The 18,729-nt window shown below is 56.0% G+C and overlaps 1 protein-coding gene across 1 annotated transcript in view; it reads right to left on the bottom strand.

Annotated features, from left to right (window-relative positions):
- The window catches only part of LOC147116083 (LIM and senescent cell antigen-like-containing domain protein 2), a 79,219-nt gene that overhangs the window by 40,736 nt on the left and 19,754 nt on the right, over positions 1-18,729 (bottom strand). The window lies entirely within an intron of this gene.

Below are 18,729 nucleotides of genomic sequence, written 5' to 3'. Positions count from 1 at the left end.
GTCATGCTGTCACTCTCTGCCCCTCCCCCAGCTTATGCTGTCACTCTCTGCCCCTCCCCCAGCTCATGTTGTCACTCTCTGCCCCTTCCCCAGCTTATGCTGTCACTCTCTGCCCCTCCCCCAGCTTATGCTGTCACTCTCTGCCCCTCCCCCAGGTCATGCTGTCACTCTCTGCCCCTCCCCCAGCTCATGCTGCCACTCTCTGCCCCTCCCCCAGGTCATGCTGTCACTCTCTGCCCCACTCCCAGCTCAGGCTATCACCCTCTGCCCCTCCCCTAGCTCATGTTGTCACTATCTACCCCTCCCCAGCTCATGTTGTCACTCTCTGCCCCTTCCCCAGCTTATGCTGTCACTCTCTGCCCCTCCCCCAGCTCATGTTGTCACTCTCTGCCCCTCCCCCAGCTCATGTTGTCACTCTCTGCCCCTCCCCTAGCTCATGTTGTCACTCTCTGCCCTTCCCCCAGATCATGTGTCACTCTCTGCCCCTCCCCCAGCTCATGTTGTCACTCTCTGCCCCACCCCAACTCATGTTGTCACTCTCTGCCCCCCCCTCAGCTCATGTTGTCACTCTCTGCCCCTCCCTCAGCTCATGTTGTCACTCTCTGCCCCTCCCCTAGCTCATGTTGTCACTCTCTGCCCCACCCCAGCTCATGTTGCCACTCGCTGCCCCTCCCCCAGCTCATGCTGTCACTCTCTGCCCATCCCCTAGCTCATGCTGTCACTCTCTGCCCCTCCCCCAGCTCATGTTGTCACTCTCTGCCCCTCCCCCAGCTCATGTTGTCACTCTCAGCCCCTCCCCTAGCTCATGCTGTCACTCTCTGCCCCTCCCCCAGCTCATGTTGTCCTTCTCTGCCCTACCCCAGCTCATGTTGTCACTCTCTGCCCCTCGCCAGCTCATGTTGGCACTCTCTGCCCCTCCCCTAGCTCATGCTGTCACTCTCTGCCCCTCCCCCAGCTCATGTTGTCACTCTCTGCCCCTCTCCCAGCTCATGCTGTCACTCTCTTCCCCTCCCCCAGCTCATGTTGTCACTCTCTGCCCCTCCCCCAAGTCATGCTGTCACTCTCTGTCCCTCCCCCAGGTCATGTTGTCACTATCTGCCCCACCCCAGCTCATGTTGTCATTCTCTGCCACTCCCCCAGCTCATGTTGTCACTCTCTGCCCCACCCCAGTTCATGCAGTCACTCTCTGCCCCTCCCCCAGCTCATGTTGTCACTCTCTGCCCCTCCCCCAGCTCATGTTGTCACTCTCTGCCACACCACAGCTCATGCTATCCCTCTCTGCCCCTCCCCCAGCTCATGTTGTCACTCTCTGCCCCTCCCCCAGCTCATGTTGTCACTCTCTGCCCCTCCCTCATCTCATGTTGTCACTCTCTGCCCCTCCCCTAGCTCATGTTGTCACACTCTGCCCCTCCCTCAGCTCATGTTGTCACTCTCTGCCCCTCCCTCAGCTCATGTTGTCACTCTCTGCCCCTCCCCTAGCTCATGTTGTCACTCTCTGCCCCTCCCTCAGCTCATATTGTCACTCTATGCCCCTCCCCCAGGTCATGTGTCACTCTCTGCCCCTCCCCCAGCTCATGTTGTCACTCTCTGCCCCTCCCCTAGCTCATGCTGTCACTCTCTGCCCCTCCCCCAGCTCATGTTGTCACTCTCTGCCCCACCCCAGCTCATGTTGTCATTCTCTGCCCCTCCCCAGCTCATGTTGTCACTCTCTGCCCCTACCCCAGCTCATGCTGTCACTCTCTGCCCCTCCCCCAGCTCATGTTGTCATTCTCTGCCCCTCCCCCAGGTCATGCTGTCACTCTCTTCCCCTCCCCCAGCTAATGTTGTCACTCTCTGCCCCACCTCAGCTCATGTTGTCACTCTCTGCCCCTCCCCCAGCTCATGTTGTCACTCTCTGCCCCTCCCCTAGCTCATGCTGTCACTCTCTGCCCCTCCCCCAGCTCATGTTGTCACTCTCTGCCCCACCCCAGCTCATGTTGTCACGCTCTGCACCTCCCCAGCTCATGTTGTCACTCTCTGCCCCTCCCCTAGCTCATGCTGTCACTCTCTGCCCCTCCCTCAGCTCATGTTGTCACTCTCTGCCCCTCCCCCAGGTCATGCTGTCACTCTCTGCCCCTCCCCCAGCTCATGCTGTCACTCTCTACCCGTCCCCAAGCTCATGTTGTCACTCTCTGCCCCTCCCCCAGGTCATGCTGTCACTCTCTGCCCCACCCCAGCTCATTGTCATTATCTGCCCCTCCCCCAGCTCACGTTGTCACTCTCTGCCCCTCCAAGAGCTCATGTTGTCACTCTCTGCCGCAGCCCAGCTCATGTTGTCACTCTCTGCCCCTCCCCCAGCTCACGTTGTCACTCTCTGCCCCTCCCTCAGCTCATGTTGTCACTCTCTGCCCCTCCCCAGCTCATGTTGTCACTCTCTGCCACACCCCAGCTCATGTTGTCGCTCTCTGCCCCTCCCCCAGCTCACGTTGTCACTCTCTGCCCCTCCCTCAGCTCATGTTGTCACTCTCTGCCCCTCCCCCAGCTCATGATGTCACTCTCTGCCCCAGCCTAGCTCATGTTGTCGCTCTCTGCCCCTCCCCCAGCTCATGTTGTCACTCTCTGCCCCTCCCTCAGCTCATGTTGTCCTTCTCTGCCCTACCCCAGCTCATGTTGTCACTCTCTGCCCCTCGCCAGCTCATGTTGGCACTCTCTGCCCCTCCCCTAGCTCATGCTGTCACTCTCTGCCCCTCCCCCAGCTCATGTTGTCACTCTCTGCCCCACCCCAGCTCATGTTGTCACGCTCTGCACCTCCCCAGCTCATGTTGTCACTCTCTGCCCCTCCCCTAGCTCATGCTGTCACTCTCTGCCCCTCCCTCAGCTCATGTTGTCACTCTCTGCCCCTCCCCCAGGTCATGCTGTCACTCTCTGCCCCTCCCCCAGCTCATGCTGTCACTCTCTACCCGTCCCCAAGCTCATGTTGTCACTCTCTGCCCCTCCCCCAGGTCATGCTGTCACTCTCTGCCCCACCCCAGCTCATTGTCATTATCTGCCCCTCCCCCAGCTCACGTTGTCACTCTCTGCCCCTCCAAGAGCTCATGTTGTCACTCTCTGCCGCAGCCCAGCTCATGTTGTCACTCTCTGCCCCTCCCCCAGCTCACGTTGTCACTCTCTGCCCCTCCCTCAGCTCATGTTGTCACTCTCTGCCCCTCCCCAGCTCATGTTGTCACTCTCTGCCACACCCCAGCTCATGTTGTCGCTCTCTGCCCCTCCCCCAGCTCACGTTGTCACTCTCTGCCCCTCCCTCAGCTCATGTTGTCACTCTCTGCCCCTCCCCCAGCTCATGATGTCACTCTCTGCCCCAGCCTAGCTCATGTTGTCGCTCTCTGCCCCTCCCCCAGCTCATGCTGTCACTCTCTGCCCCTCCCCCAGCTCATGTTGTCCTTCTCTGCCCTACCCCAGCTCATGTTGTCACTCTCTGCCCCTCGCCAGCTCATGTTGGCACTCTCTGCCCCTCCCCTAGCTCATGCTGTCACTCTCTGCCCCTCCCCCAGCTCATGTTGTCACTCTCTGCCCCTCTCCCAGCTCATGCTGTCACTCTCTTCCCCTCCCCCAGCTCATGTTGTCACTCTCTGCCCCTCCCCCAAGTCATGCTGTCACTCTCTGTCCCTCCCCCAGGTCATGTTGTCACTATCTGCCCCACCCCAGCTCATGTTGTCATTCTCTGCCACTCCCCCAGCTCATGTTGTCACTCTCTGCCCCACCCCAGTTCATGCAGTCACTCTCTGCCCCTCCCCCAGCTCATGTTGTCACTCTCTGCCCCTCCCCCAGCTCATGTTGTCACTCTCTGCCACACCACAGCTCATGCTATCCCTCTCTGCCCCTCCCCCAGCTCATGTTGTCACTCTCTGCCCCTCCCCCAGCTCATGTTGTCACTCTCTGCCCCTCCCTCATCTCATGTTGTCACTCTCTGCCCCTCCCCTAGCTCATGTTGTCACACTCTGCCCCTCCCTCAGCTCATGTTGTCACTCTCTGCCCCTCCCTCAGCTCATGTTGTCACTCTCTGCCCCTCCCCTAGCTCATGTTGTCACTCTCTGCCCCTCCCTCAGCTCATATTGTCACTCTATGCCCCTCCCCCAGGTCATGTGTCACTCTCTGCCCCTCCCCCAGCTCATGTTGTCACTCTCTGCCCCTCCCCTAGCTCATGCTGTCACTCTCTGCCCCTCCCCCAGCTCATGTTGTCACTCTCTGCCCCACCCCAGCTCATGTTGTCACTCTCTGCCCCTCCCCAGCTCATGTTGTCACTCTCTGCCCCTACCCCAGCTCATGCTGTCACTCTCTGCCCCTCCCCCAGCTCATGTTGTCATTCTCTGCCCCTCCCCCAGGTCATGCTGTCACTCTCTTCCCCTCCCCCAGCTAATGTTGTCACTCTCTGCCCCACCTCAGCTCATGTTGTCACTCTCTGCCCCTCCCCCAGCTCATGTTGTCACTCTCTGCCCCTCCCCTAGCTCATGCTGTCACTCTCTGCCCCTCCCCCAGCTCATGTTGTCACTCTCTGCCCCACCCCAGCTCATGTTGTCACGCTCTGCACCTCCCCAGCTCATGTTGTCACTCTCTGCCCCTCCCCTAGCTCATGCTGTCACTCTCTGCCCCTCCCTCAGCTCATGTTGTCACTCTCTGCCCCTCCCCCAGGTCATGCTGTCACTCTCTGCCCCTCCCCCAGCTCATGCTGTCACTCTCTACCCGTCCCCAAGCTCATGTTGTCACTCTCTGCCCCTCCCCCAGGTCATGCTGTCACTCTCTGCCCCACCCCAGCTCATTGTCATTATCTGCCCCTCCCCCAGCTCACGTTGTCACTCTCTGCCCCTCCAAGAGCTCATGTTGTCACTCTCTGCCGCAGCCCAGCTCATGTTGTCACTCTCTGCCCCTCCCCCAGCTCACGTTGTCACTCTCTGCCCCTCCCTCAGCTCATGTTGTCACTCTCTGCCCCTCCCCAGCTCATGTTGTCACTCTCTGCCACACCCCAGCTCATGTTGTCGCTCTCTGCCCCTCCCCCAGCTCACGTTGTCACTCTCTGCCCCTCCCTCAGCTCATGTTGTCACTCTCTGCCCCTCCCCCAGCTCATGATGTCACTCTCTGCCCCAGCCTAGCTCATGTTGTCGCTCTCTGCCCCTCCCCCAGCTCATGTTGTCACTCTCTGCCCCTCCCTCAGCTCATGTTGTCACTCTCTGCCCCTCCCCCAGCTCAGGCTGTCTCTCTCTGCCCCTCCCCCAGGTCATGCTGTCACTCTCTGCCCCTCCCCCAGCTCATGTTGTCACTCTCTGCCCCTCCCCCAGGTCATGCTGTCACACTCTGCTCCTCCCCCAGCTCATGTTTTCACTCTCTGCCTCTCCCCTAGCTCATGTTGTCATTCTCTGCCCCTCCCTCAGCTCATGTTGTCACTCTCTACCCCTCCCTCAGCTCATGTTGTCACTCTCTGCCCCTCCCACAGCTCATGTTGTCACTCTCTGCCCCTCCCCTAGCTCAAGTTGTCACTCTCTGCCCCTCCTCAGCTCATGTTGTCACTCTCTGCCGCTCCCCCAGGTCATGTGTCACTCTCTGCCCCCCCCCCCCAGCTCATGTTGTCACTCTCTGCCCCTCCCCTACCTCATGCTGTCACTCTCTGCCCCTCCCTCAGCTCATGTTGTCACTCTCTGCCCCTCCCTCAGCTCATGTTGTCACTCTCTGCCCCTCCCCTAGCTCATGCTGTCACTCTCTGCCCCTCCCCCAGCTCATGTTGTCACTCTCTGCCCCACCCCAGCTCATGTTGTCACTCTCTGCCCCTCCCCAGCTCATGTTGTCACTCTCTGCCCCTCCCCCAGCTCATGCTTTCATTCTCTGCCACTCCCCCAGCTCATGTTGTCACTCTCTGCCCCTCCCCCAGCTCATGTTGTCACTCTCTGCCCCACCCCCAGCTCATGTTGTCGCTCTCTGCCCCTCCCCAGCTCATGTTGTCACTCTCTGCCCTTCCCCCAGCTCATGCTGTCACTCTCTGCCCCTCCCCCAGCTCATGTTGTCACTCTCTGCCCCTCCCCCAGGTCATGCTGTCACTCTCTGCCCCTCCCCCAGGTCATGCTGTCACTCTCTGCCCCTCCCCCAGCTCATGTTGTCATTCTGGCCCCTCCCCCAGGTCATGCTGTCACTCTCTGCCCCTCCCCCAGCTCATGTTGTCACTCTCTGCCCCTCCCCCAGCTCATGTTGTCACACTCTGCCCCTCCCCCAGCTCATGCTGTCACTCTCTGCCGCTCCCCCAGGTCTTGCTGTCACTCCCTGCCCCTGCCCCAGCTCATGTTGTCACTCTCTGAGCCTCCCCCAGCTCATGTTGTCACTCTCTGCCCCTCCCCTAGCTCATGCTGTCACTCTCTGCCCCGCCCCCAGCTCATGTTGTCACTCTCTGCCCCACCCCAACTCATGTTGTCACTCTCTGCCCCTCCCCAGCTCATGTTGTCACTCTCTGCCCCTACCCCAGCTTATGATGTCACTCTCTGCCCCTCCCCCAGCTCATGTTGTCACTCTCTGCCCCTCCCCCAGGTCATGCTGTCACTCTCTTCCCCTCCCCCAGCTGATGTTGTCACTCTCTGCCCCTCCCCAGCTCATGTTGCCACTCTCTGCCCCTCCCCCAGCTCATGTTGTCACTCTCTGCCCCTCCCGCAGCTCATGTTGTCACTCTCTGCCCCTCCCCCAGCTCATGTTGTCACTCTCTGCCCCTCCCCTAGCTCATGTTGTCACTCTCTGCCCCTCCCCCAGCTCATGTTGTCAATCTCTGCCCCACCCCAGCTCATGTTGTCAATCTCTGACCCTTCCCCAGCTCATGTTGTCACTCTCTGCCCCTCCCTCAGCTCATGTTGTCACTCTCTGACCCTCCCCCAGCTCATGGTGTCAATCTCTGCCCCTCCCTCAGCTCATGCTGCCACTCTCTGCCCCTCCCCCAGGTCATGCTGTCACTCTCTGCCCCTCCCTGAGCTCATGTTGTCATTCTCTGCCCCTCCCCCAGCTCATGCTGTCACTCTCTGCCCCACCCCAGCTCATGTTGTCACTCTCTGCCCCTCCCCCAGCTCATGCTTTCACTCTCTGCCCCTCCCCTAGCTCATGCTGTCACTCTCTGCCCCTCCCCCAGCTCATGTTGTCACTCTCTGCCCCTCCCCCAGCTCATGTTGTCACTCTCTGCCCCTCCCCTAGCTGATGCTGTCACTCTCTGCCCCTCCCCCAGCTCATGTTGTCACTCTCTGCCCCACCCCAGCTCATGTTGTCACGCTCTGCACCTCCCCAGCTCATGTTGTCACTCTCTGCCCCTCTCCTAGCTCATGCTGTCACTCTCTGCCCCTCCCCCAGCTCATGTTGTCACTCTCTGCCCCTCCCACAGCTCATGTTGTCACTCTCTGCCCCTCCCCTAGCTCAAGTTGTCACTCTCTGCCCCTCCTCAGCTCATGTTGTCACTCTCTGCCGCTCCCCCAGGTCATGTGTCACACTCTGCCCCCCCCCCCAGCTCATGTTGTCACTCTCTGCCCCTCCCCTACCTCATGCTGTCACTCTCTGCCCCTCCCTCAGCTCATGTTGTCACTCTCTGCCCCTCCCTCAGCTCATGTTGTCACTCTCTGCCCCTCCCCTAGCTCATGCTGTCACTCTCTGCCCCTCCCCTAGCTCATGCTGTCACTCTCTGCCCCTCCCCCAGCTCATGTTGTCACTCTCTGCCCCTCCCCCAGCTCATGTTGTCACTCTCTGCCCCACCCCAGCTCATGTTGTCACTCTCTGCCCCTCCCCAGCTCATGTTGTCACTCTCTGCCCCTCCCCCAGCTCATGCTTTCATTCTCTGCCACTCCCCCAGCTCATGTTGTCACTCTCTGCCCCTCCCCCAGCTCATGTTGTCACTCTCTGCCCCACCCCCAGCTCATGTTGTCGCTCTCTGCCCCTCCCCAGCTCATGTTGTCACTCTCTGCCCTTCCCCCAGCTCATGCTGTCACTCTCTGCCCCTCCCCCAGCTCATGTTGTCACTCTCTGCCCCTCCCCCAGGTCATGCTGTCACTCTCTGCCCCTCCCCCAGGTCATGCTGTCACTCTCTGCCCCTCCCCCAGCTCATGTTGTCATTCTGGCCCCTCCCCCAGGTCATGCTGTCACTCTCTGCCCCTCCCCCAGCTCATGTTGTCACTCTCTGCCCCTCCCCCAGCTCATGTTGTCACACTCTGCCCCTCCCCCAGCTCATGCTGTCACTCTCTGCCGCTCCCCCAGGTCTTGCTGTCACTCCCTGCCCCTGCCCCAGCTCATGTTGTCACTCTCTGAGCCTCCCCCAGCTCATGTTGTCACTCTCTGCCCCTCCCCTAGCTCATGCTGTCACTCTCTGCCCCGCCCCCAGCTCATGTTGTCACTCTCTGCCCCACCCCAACTCATGTTGTCACTCTCTGCCCCTCCCCAGCTCATGTTGTCACTCTCTGCCCCTACCCCAGCTTATGATGTCACTCTCTGCCCCTCCCCCAGCTCATGTTGTCACTCTCTGCCCCTCCCCCAGGTCATGCTGTCACTCTCTTCCCCTCCCCCAGCTGATGTTGTCACTCTCTGCCCCTCCCCAGCTCATGTTGCCACTCTCTGCCCCTCCCCCAGCTCATGTTGTCACTCTCTGCCCCTCCCGCAGCTCATGTTGTCACTCTCTGCCCCTCCCCCAGCTCATGTTGTCACTCTCTGCCCCTCCCCCAGCTCATGTTGTCATTCTGGCCCCTCCCCCAGGTCATGCTGTCACTCTCTGCCCCTCCCCCAGCTCATGTTGTCACTCTCTGCCCCTCCCCCAGCTCATGTTGTCACACTCTGCCCCTCCCCCAGCTCATGCTGTCACTCTCTGCCGCTCCCCCAGGTCTTGCTGTCACTCCCTGCCCCTGCCCCAGCTCATGTTGTCACTCTCTGAGCCTCCCCCAGCTCATGTTGTCACTCTCTGCCCCTCCCCTAGCTCATGCTGTCACTCTCTGCCCCGCCCCCAGCTCATGTTGTCACTCTCTGCCCCACCCCAACTCATGTTGTCACTCTCTGCCCCTCCCCAGCTCATGTTGTCACTCTCTGCCCCTACCCCAGCTTATGATGTCACTCTCTGCCCCTCCCCCAGCTCATGTTGTCACTCTCTGCCCCTCCCCCAGGTCATGCTGTCACTCTCTTCCCCTCCCCCAGCTGATGTTGTCACTCTCTGCCCCTCCCCAGCTCATGTTGCCACTCTCTGCCCCTCCCCCAGCTCATGTTGTCACTCTCTGCCCCTCCCGCAGCTCATGTTGTCACTCTCTGCCCCTCCCCCAGCTCATGTTGTCACTCTCTGCCCCTCCCCTAGCTCATGTTGTCACTCTCTGCCCCTCCCCCAGCTCATGTTGTCAATCTCTGCCCCACCCCAGCTCATGTTGTCAATCTCTGACCCTTCCCCAGCTCATGTTGTCACTCTCTGCCCCTCCCTCAGCTCATGTTGTCACTCTCTGACCCTCCCCCAGCTCATGGTGTCAATCTCTGCCCCTCCCTCAGCTCATGCTGCCACTCTCTGCCCCTCCCCCAGGTCATGCTGTCACTCTCTGCCCCTCCCTGAGCTCATGTTGTCATTCTCTGCCCCTCCCCCAGCTCATGCTGTCACTCTCTGCCCCACCCCAGCTCATGTTGTCACTCTCTGCCCCTCCCCCAGCTCATGCTTTCACTCTCTGCCCCTCCCCTAGCTCATGCTGTCACTCTCTGCCCCTCCCCCAGCTCATGTTGTCACTCTCTGCCCCTCCCCCAGCTCATGTTGTCACTCTCTGCCCCTCCCCTAGCTGATGCTGTCACTCTCTGCCCCTCCCCCAGCTCATGTTGTCACTCTCTGCCCCACCCCAGCTCATGTTGTCACGCTCTGCACCTCCCCAGCTCATGTTGTCACTCTCTGCCCCTCTCCTAGCTCATGCTGTCACTCTCTGCCCCTCCCCCAGCTCATGTTGTCACTCTCTGCCCCTCCCCCAGGTCATGCTGTCACTCTCTGCCCCTCCCCAGCTCATGCTGTCACTCTCTGCCCCTCCCCCAGCTTATGTTGTCACTCTCTGCCCCTCCCCCAGGTCATGCTGTCACTCTCTGCCCCTCCCCCAGGTCATGTTGTCACTCTCTGCCCCACCCCAGCTCATTGTCATTCTCTGCCCCTCCCCTAGCTCATATTGTCACTCTCTGCCCCTCCACCAGCTCATGTTGTCACTCTCTGCCCCAGCCCAGCTCATGTTGTCACTCTCTGCCCATCCCCCAGCTCATGTTGTCAGTCTCTGCCCCTCCCCCAGCTCATGTTGTCACTCTCTGCCCCAGCCCAGCTCATGTTGTCACTCTCTGCCCCTCCCCAGCTCATGTTGTCACTCTCTGCCACACCCCAGCTCATGTTGTCACTCTCTGCCCCTCCCCCAGCTCATGTTGTCACTCTCTGCCCCTCCCCCAGGTCATGCTGTCACTCTCTGCCCCTCCCCCAGCTCATGTTGTCACTTTCTGCCCCTCCACCAGCTCATGCTGTCACTCTCTGCCCCTCCCCCAGGTCATACTGTCACTCTCTGCCCCTCCACTAGCTTATGTTGTCACTCTCTGCCCCTCCCCCAGGTCATGCTGTCACACTCTGCCCCTCCCTCAGCTCATGCTGTCACTCTCTGCCCCTCCCCCAGGAGACGTTGTCCCTCTCTGCCCCTTCCCCAGATCATGCTGTCCCTCCCTGCCCCTCCCTCAGCTCATGTTGTCACTCTCTGCCCCTCCCCCAGGTGATGTTGTCACTCTCTGCCCCTCCCCCAGGTCATGCTGTCACTTTATGCCCCTCCCCCAGGTGATGTTGTCACTCTCTGCCCCTCCCCCAGGTCATGCTGTCAATCTCTGCCCCTCCCCCAGCTCATGCTGTCAGTCTCTGCCCCTCCCCCAGCTGATGTTGTTACTCTCTGCCCCTCCCCCAGCTGATGCTGTCACTCTCTGCCCCTCCCCCAGCTCATGCTGTCACTCTCTGCCCCTCCCCCAGCTCATGCTGTCACTCTCTGCCCCTCCCCCAGCTCATGTTGTCACTCTCTGCTCCTCCCACAGCTCATGTTGTCAATCTCTGCCCCTCGCGCAGCTCATGTTGTCACTCTCTGCCCCTTCCCCAGCTTATGCTGTCATTCTCTGCCCCTCCCCTAGCTCATGCTGTCACTCTCTGCCCCTCCTCTAGCTAATGCTGTCACTCTCTGCCCCTCCCCCAGCTCATGTTGTCACTCTCTGCCCCTCCCCCAGGTCATGCTGTCACACTCTGCCCCTCCCTCAGCTGATGTTGTCACTCTCTGCCCCTCACCCAGGTGACATTGTCACTCTCTGCCCCTTCCCGAGGTCATGCTGTCACTCCCTGCCCCTCCCTCAGCTCATGTTGTCACTCTCTGCCCCTCCCCCAGGTCATGCTGTCACTTTATGCCCCTCCCCCAGGTGATGTTGTCACTCTCTGCCCCTCCCCCAGTTCATGCTGTCAATCTCTGCCCCTCCCCCAGCTCATGCTGTCACTCTCTGCCCCTCCCCCAGGTCATGCTGTCACTCTCTGCCCCTCCCCTAGCTCATGTTGTCACTCTCTGCCCATCCCCCGGTCATGCTGTCACTCTCTGCCCCTCCCCCAGGTCATGCTGTCACTCTCTGCCCCTCCCCCAGCTCATGCTGTCACTCTCTGCCCCTCCCCCAGGTCATGCTGTCACTCTCTGCCCCTCCCCCAGGTGATGTTGTCACTCTCTGCCCCTCCCCCAGGTGATGTTGTCACTCTCTGCCCCTCCCCCAGGTCATGCTGTCACTCTCTGCCGCTCCCCCAGCTGATGCTGCCACTCTCTGCCCCTCCCCCAGGTCATGCTGCCGCTCTCTGCCCCTCCCCCGGTCATGCTGTCACTCTGTGCCCCTCCCCCAGCTCATGCTGTCACTCTCTGCCCCTCCCCCAGCTCATGCTGTCACTCTCTGCCCCTCCCTCAGCTCATGTTTTCACTCTCTGCCCCTCCCCCAGGTCATGCTGTCACTCTCTGCCCCTCCCCTAGCTCATTCTGTCACTCTCTGCCCCTCCCTCAGCTCATGTTGTCACTCTCTGGCCCTCCCCCAGGTCATGCTGCCACTCTCTGCCCGTCCCCTAGCTCATGCTATCACTCTCTGCCCCTCCCCAGCTCATGTTGTCACTCTCTGCCCCACCCCAGCTCATGTTGTCATTCTCTGCCCCTCCCCCAGCTCATGCGGTCACTCTCTACCCCTCCCCTAGCTCATGTTGTCACTCTCTGCCCCTCCCCCAGGTCATGCTGTCACTCTCTGCCCCTCCCCTAGCTCATGCTGTCACTCTCTGCCCCTCCCCCAGCTCATGCTGTCACTCACTGCCCCTCCCCCAGCTCATGTTTCACTCTCTGCCCCTCCCCCAGCTCATTCTGTCACTCTCTGCCCCTCCCCCAGCTCATGTTGTCACTCTCTGCCCCTCCCCCAGGTCATGCTGTCACTCTTTGCCCCTCCCCCAGCTCATGTTGTCACTGTCTGCCCCTCCCCCAGGTCATGCTGTCACTCTCTGCCCCTCCCCCAGGTGATGTTGTCACTCTCTGCCCCTCTCCCAGGTGATGTTGTCACTCTCTGCCCCTCCCCCACAGTACCCACTGGCACTTTCCTTCTTCTCACCCCGAACCACTGTTCGCAGCTTCTGCTCGTTTCCCTCTCACAACAACAACTTGGATTGATACAGCGTCTTTAACAGGAGCCTTATTGAACAAAATTTGACCCCAAGCCAAAGAAGGAGCTATTAGGACAGGCGATCAAAAGCTTAGTCAGAGAGGGGAGAATTTATAATGGGTACATATAGATATGTGAAGAGAAAAAGATTGGTGAAGTCAAGCGTCGGTCCGTTGCAGTCAGAATCAGGGGAATTTATAATGGGAAACAAAGAAATGGCAGAACAATTAAATACATACTTTTGTTCTATCTTCACAAAGGAGGACACAAATAACCTCCCAAAGATGTCGGGGAACATAGGGTCTGATGAAAGGGAGCAACTGATAGATATCAGTATTTGTAGGGAAATGGTGTTGGGGAAATTGATGGGATTGAGGGCCGATAAATCCCCAGGGCCTGATAATCTACATCCTAGGGTACTTCAGGAAGTGGCCCTAGAAATAGTAGATGCATTGCTGGTCATCTTCCAAAATTCGATAGACCCTGGAACAGTACCCATGGATTGGAGGGTAGCTAATGTTACCTCACTGTTCAAAAAGGGTGGTAGAGAGAAAGCGGGGAATTACAGACCGGTAAGCCTGACATCGGTAGTGGGGAAAATGCTAGAGTCCATTATGAAGGATGTAATAGCAGAGCACTTGGAAAAAAGTGACCGGATCGGACAAAGTCAACATGGATTTACAAAAGGTAAATTGTGCTTGACTAATCTACTGGAATTTTTTGAGGATGTAACTGGTAAAATAGATAAGGGAGAACCAGTGGATGTGGTGTATTTGGATTTTCAAAAGGCTTTCGATAAGGTCCCACATAAGAGATTAGCGTGTAAAATTAAGGCACATGGGATTGGGGGCAAGGTATTGACTTGGATAGAGAACTGGTTGGCAGACAGAAAGCAAAGAGTTGGAATAAACGGCTCTTTTTCCGAGTGGCAGGCAGTGACTAGTGGGGTACCGCAGGGATCGGTCCTTGGACCCCAGCTATTCACAATATATATTAATGATCTGGACGAGGGAACTAGATGTAATATCTCCAAGTTTGCAGACGACACAAAGCTGGGTGGGCGTGTGTGCTGTGAGGAGGATGCCGAGAAACTCCAGTATGATTTGGACAGGTTGGGTGATTGGGCAGAAGCATGGCAGATGCAATATAACGTGGATAAATGTGAGGTTATCCACTTTGGTGTCAAAAACAGGAAGGCAGATTATTATCTAAATGGCAATAGATTGGGAGAAGGGGAAGTGCAACAAGACCTGGCGTCCTTGTGCACCAGTCGCTGAAAGTAAGCATGCAGGTGCAGCAGGCAGTTAAGAAGGCAAATGGTATGTTGGCCTTCGTAGCGAGAGGGTTTGAGTACAGGAACAAGGATGTCTTGCTGCAGTTGTACAGGGCCTTGGTGAGACCACATCTTGAGTATTGTGTGCAGTTTTGGTCGCCTTATCTGAGGAAGGATGTTCTTGCCATGGAAGGAGTGCAGCGAAGATTCACCAGGCTGATACCTGGGATGGCAGGAATGACGTATGAGGAGAGATTGGGTCGATTGGGCTTGTACTCGCTGGAGTTTAGAAGAATGAGGGGATCTCATCGAAACTTATAAAATTCTGACAGGACTAGACAGACTAGATGCTGGAAGGATGTTCCCGATGGTCGGGGAGTCCAGAACCAGGGGTCACAGTCTAAGGATAAGGGGCAAGCCATTTAGGACAGAGATGAGGAGGAATTTCTTCACCCAGAGAGTGGTGAACCTGTGGAATTCTCTGCCAAAGGCGGCAGTAGAGGCCAATTCATTAAATATATTCAAGAAGGAGTTGGATATATTTCTTAAGGCTAAAGGGATCAAGAGATATGGGGAGAAAGCAGGAACAGGGTACTGAATTTGGATGATCAGCCATGATCTCATTGAATGGCGGAGCAGGCTCGAGGGGCCGAATGGCCTACTCCTGCTCCTATCTTCTATGTTTCTATGAATGAGGAAATGGCAGAGAAATTAAATAAATACTTTGTTTCTGTCGTCACGGAGGAAGTCACAAAAATCCTCCCAGAAATACGAGGAAACCAAGGGTGTGACGAGAATGAGGAACTTAAAGAAATTATTATTAGGTAAAAAAAAAAGTACAGTACTAGCAAAATTAATGGGGCTAAAAGTCGATAAATCCCAAGGACCGGTTGACCTACATCCTAGGGTTTTGAAAGAGGTGGCCATTGGGATAGTGGATGCATTGGTTGTCATCTTCCAAAATTCTATAGATTCTGGAACGGTTCCTGCAGATTGGAGGATAGCAAATGTAACCCCGTTATTTAAGAAAGGAGGGAGAGAGAAAATGGGGAACTACAGACCTGTTAGCCTCACATCAGTAGTTGGGAAACTGCTGGAATCTATTATAAAGATGCAATAACTGGGCACTTAGAAACTAATAGTAAGATTGGGCAGAGTCAACATGGATTTATGAAAGGGAAATGCTGTTTGACAAACCTATTGGAGTTCTTTGAGGATGTAACTTGTGGAGTAGACAAAGGGGAACCAGTAGATGTGGTGTATTTGGATTTTCAGAAGGCCTTCGATAAGGTCCCACACAAGAGGTTGGTGAACAAAATTAGGGCACATGGAATTGGGGGTAATATACCAGCATGGATTGAGAATTGGTTAACAAACAGAAAACAAAGAGTAGGGATAAATGGGTCTTTTTCAGGATGGCAGGCTGTGACTAGTGGGATACCGCAAGGACCGGTGCTTGGGCCCCAGCTATTCACAATCTATATCAATGGTTTGGACGAGGGGACTAAATGTAACATTTCCTAATTTGCTGATGATACAAAGCTAGGTGGCAGCGTCAGTTGCGAAGAGGATGTGAAGAGGCTTCAAGCGGATCTTGACAGGCTCAGTGAGTGGGCGAGAACATGGCAGATGGAATATAATGTGGATAAATGTGAAGTTATCCAGTTTGGTAGAAAAAACAGAAAGGCAGAGTATTTCCTAAATGGTGAAAGATTGGGGAATGCAGATGCTCAACGGGACCTGGGTGTCCTTGTACATGAGTCACTGAAAGTGAATGTGCAGGTGCAGCAAGCCATTAGGAAGGCAAATGGTATGCTGGCCTTCATTATAAGGGGATTTGAGTACAGGAGTAAAGAAGTCTTACTCCAATTATATAGGGCCTTGACGAGACCACACCTGGAGTACGGTGTACAATTTTGGTCTCCTTACCTAAGGAAGGATATACTTGCCATAGAGGGAGTGCAATGAAGGTTCACGAGATTGATTCCTGGGATGGCGGGACTGTCGGATGAGAAGAGATTGAGTAAACGAGGCCTGTATTCTCTTGAATTCAGAAGAATGAGAGGGGATCTCATTGAAGCATACAAAATTATTACAGGGCTTGATAGGGTGGATGCTGGGAGAATGTTTCCCTTGGCTGGGGAGTCTAGAACCAGGGGCCACAGCCTCAAGATAAAGGGTAGGCCATTCAGGACTGAGATGAGAAGAAATTTCTTCACACAGAGGGTGGTGAATCTTTGGAATTCTCTACCCCAGAGGGCTGTGGAGGCTCAGTCATTGGGTATATTCAAAACAGAAGTCGACAGATTTCTGACTAGTAAGGGCATCAAGGGATATGGCGATAGGGCCGGTGAATGGAGTTGAGGCAGAAGATCAGCCATGATCTCATTGAATGGCGGAGCAGGCTCGAAGGGCCAAATGGCCTACTCCTGCTCCTATTTCTTATGTTCTTATGGTCAATGAGGTAGGTTTTAAGGAACATCTTAAAGGAGGAGAGAGAGAGGTAGAGAGGCAGAGCAGTTTGGAGAGGGAATTCCAGAGCTTAGTGCCTAGGCAACTGAAAGCACGGCCGCTAATGGTGGAGCGAAGGAAAATGCACAAGAGGCCAGAATTGGAGAAGCGCAAACGTCTCGGCGGGTTGTAGGCTGGAGGAGGTTACAGAGATAGGGAGGGGCGAGGCCATGGAGAGATTTGAAAATAAGGATGAGAGTTTTAAATTTGAGGCGTTGCCGAACCGGGAGCCAATGTCGGTCAGTGAGCACAGGGGGTGATGGGTGAACGAGAATTGGTGCGAGTTAGAACACAGGCAGCAGAGCTTTGAATCAGCTCAGGTTTATGGAGGGTGGAAGATGGGGGAACATTGTTATTTCAGATTTCCAGCATCCGCAGTATTTTGCAATTATATTGGAATGGTCGAGTTTGGAGATAATAAAGGCATGGATGAGGGTTTCAGCAGCAGAGTGCCTGAGGCAGGGGTGGAGACGGGTGATGTTACGGAGGTGGAAGTAGACGGTCTTGGTGATGGAGAGGATATGGGATCGGAAGCTCAGCTCTGGGTCAAATAGGACGTCAAGGTTGTGAACAAGGTTTAATTGGAGGAAATTTATGATGGGATGTCGAACAAGCAGAGGCAGTGGAGAGGTAGAGAGAGGCGGTGGTGAGGTAGAGAGAGGCGGTGGTGAGGTAGAGAGAGGCGGTGGTGAGGTAGAGAGAGGCGGTGGTGAGGTAGAGAGAGGCGGTGGTGAGGTAGAGAGAGGCGGTGGTGAGGTAGAGAGAGGCGGTGGTGAGGTAGAGAGAGGCGGTGGTGAGGTAGAGAGAGGCGGTGGTGAGGTAGAGAGAGGCGGTGGTGAGGTAGAGAGAGGCGGTGGTGAGGTAGAGAGAGGCGGTGGTGAGGTAGAGAGAGGCGGTGGTGAGGTAGAGAGAGGCGGTGGTGAGGTAGAGAGAGGCGGTGGTGAGGTAGAGCTGGGTGTCGTCAGCATACATGTGGAACCTGATGATGTGTTTTTGGATGATGTCGTCAAGGGGCAGCATGTAGGTGAGAAATAGAATGGAGCCAAGGATAGATCCTTGGGGTACTCCAAAGGTAAAGGTGCGGGAGCGAGAAGAGAAGCCATTGCAGGAGATTCTCTGGTTACAACTGGATAGATCATTACCTTCCATAACACCCTTCCCTCCCTCCATTATTACCCCTTAATTTTTCCTTTGATTGACATCCATTTCCTTCTCCTAAGCCCCACTCCCACCTCTCTCCTGCTGTTAATGTAGCAGACCAGCTCCCTCACTGCTCTTAACAGTATTCTCTGGAGAGTTCCTGTTAACCAAGGCTGCAGTCCTTGTCCTAACATGGGAGAGAGGAGAGAGGGACCCAGTCTGGTGCATCAGCAGCTGAACTCGGGTAGAAGGAGCAGCAGGGTGAGTGTGCCCATATTTGCACTAATTTTTGTCACCAAAAGCTGCCTGGGCTCCCAGAAGGCTGATGTCAGCATGAAACGCTGAGGGCTAGTACATACAGAAATGGGATTAGAGTGGGTTCCTCTAGTTGAGCTACCTATTCTTATCCTATTTCCACACAAGTTGACAAGGCTGTTAACAAAATGGGAATCCTGGGCTTTATAAATAGAGGCATAAGAGTACAAAAGCAAGGAAGTCATGCTAAACCTACACAAATCTCTGGTTAGGCCTCAGCTGGGGTATTATGTCCAATTCTGGACACCACACTTTAGGATGGATGTGAAGGTCTGAGAGAGGGAGGCAGAAGAGATTTACTAGAATGGTACCAGGGATGAGAGACTTCAGTTACGTGGAGAGACTGGAGAAGCTGGGGCTTGTTCTCCTTAGAACAGAGGTGGTTATGGGGAGATTTAATAGAGGTGTTTAAAATTATGAAGGATTTTGACTGTTTCCACTGGCAGAAGGGTCGGTAACCAGAGGACACAGGTTTAAGGTCATTGGTAAAAGAACCAGAGGGGAGGGTGAGGAGAATTCTTTTTACGCAGCGAGTTGTTAGCTCTATCAAAGAGCCGGCACGGTCATGATGGGCTGAATGACCTCCATCTGTGCTGGAAGATTATATGATTCTATGAATCCTGTCCTCACGTAATGTCCTCCAACAAGTACTGTACAGTGGGAGTTGACAAATAGCAATTAGAAGCAAGAGCCCTGGCTGATTTTACCCCTCCCCATCCCAAAGGCACTGGGCAATTTTAACAGCCCTGAGATCAGCCAACGAGCACAAAGCAGGGATCAAGTCTTCAATCTTGGTGGTCTGTACAGATCCATTCTGCATT

The sequence above is a fragment of the Somniosus microcephalus genome, chromosome 6 (assembly GCF_052327205.1).
Source record: "Somniosus microcephalus isolate GS21.2 chromosome 6, FLI_Smic_1.0, whole genome shotgun sequence".
Classification (NCBI taxonomy): Eukaryota; Metazoa; Chordata; class Chondrichthyes; order Squaliformes; family Somniosidae; genus Somniosus; species Somniosus microcephalus.
Note: the sequence above shows the minus strand (reverse complement) of the source record. Positions and strands in the feature narration are given on the sequence as shown.